The sequence below is a fragment of the Sinocyclocheilus grahami genome, unplaced genomic scaffold (genome assembly GCF_001515645.1).
Source record: "Sinocyclocheilus grahami isolate Dianchi unplaced genomic scaffold, SAMN03320097.WGS_v1.1 scaffold757.1, whole genome shotgun sequence".
Lineage (NCBI taxonomy): Eukaryota > Metazoa > Chordata > Actinopteri > Cypriniformes > Cyprinidae > Sinocyclocheilus > Sinocyclocheilus grahami.
The window spans coordinates 111,111-112,369 of record NW_015505936.1 but is presented as its reverse complement, the minus strand read 5'-3'; the positions used below and the strand labels follow the sequence as shown (position 1 = coordinate 112,369).

Sequence of the window (1,259 nt, the reverse complement as noted above, 5' to 3'; positions counted from 1 at the left end):
TACAAAAAATAAATAAATAAATATATATATATATATATATATATATATATATATATATATATATATATATATATAACATTTTTTATTATTTCATCATATTCGTGATTTATGATTTTTTTAATGACAATTTCATTTTATAGAATAGCTAGGGTATTCGTTATGGTTGTATGTTCGTTGTGTATATTGTATATTCGTTGTGTTTGTGCTGAACAGTGTAATCAGCCTTTAGACCTTAAAAAGTTTTTTTTTTTTTTTTTAAGATTCACAAATGTCAGGGCACCCCAGACCCCAGAGGGTTAAAGCTTCGTAAGCCTAATGGCGCACAAACAGTAACTAGAGATGAATGAACAATAAACACCAACCTCCTTGTTCCTCCTGTTTTATTCTCCAGGGTTCTGGTTCCTCGTGTTTTATTCTCCAGGGTTCTGGTTCCTCGAGTTTTATTTTCCAGGTTTCTGGTTCCTCGAGTTTTATTCTCCAGGTTTCTGGTTCCTCGTGTTTTATTCTCCAGGTTTCTGGTTCCTCGAGTTTTATTTTCCGGGGTTCTGGTTCCTCGAGTTTTATTCTCCGGGTTTCTGGTTCACTCTTGTTCTCCTCACTCTCCTCTTTAACAGAGAGCATCTTCACAGAAGCAGATCTCAGTTCAGATGATACTCCTCCAGATATTCCTGCTTGCTTCAAAATTTAGACGCGACTGTGAGGATGAGAATATTACAGGTATGTATTGACCTGATTCAAAAACTGTATTTTTCTACTTACAGAAACTGGATCGAGACAAAACAACAGAGAGCGCGGTGAAACTAATATTCTTCCTCTGAGGTTTAATGGTGTTTGGTAAACAAACGTATGTGTTTTAGCGCCACCCGCTGGACTGGAGTGTGAAGCGCCGAGGGGAGGAAAATAAGTCTATAAGGTGCGCTGTTTTTTTCCATCTTTAAAAAAAAAGCCGATCTGCACAAATAAATGAAAATAACTTAAAATTATAGGCCTGGTTTCGTAGACTGGGCTTAGACTAAGTCAGGCCATAGTTCAATTAGGACTGAAAAAAAAAACCTTGTCTAGATGATATTTGTCCTCTCTCCTCCAGGCCAGCACGGGCTGCCCCCTCAAACTCCTTCTTCGTGAACATCGGACCAAACTCAGGGCAGCTGAGAGAAAATGGTGCAAATCAAAAGATCCGTCAGACCTAAGTATGTATCAGTCTTTGCTTTCATCTTTCTCTGCTGAAGTCCATACTGCCAAATCTTCATACTTCCACA

General features: G+C 37.8%; 1 pseudogene; it reads right to left on the bottom strand.

Annotated features, from left to right (window-relative positions):
* LOC107561073 (zinc finger protein 664-like) overlaps nt 1-438 on the bottom strand; it is a 20,035-nt pseudogene extending 19,597 nt beyond the window's left edge.
* Between the last annotated feature and the right edge of the window lie 821 nt (nt 439-1,259).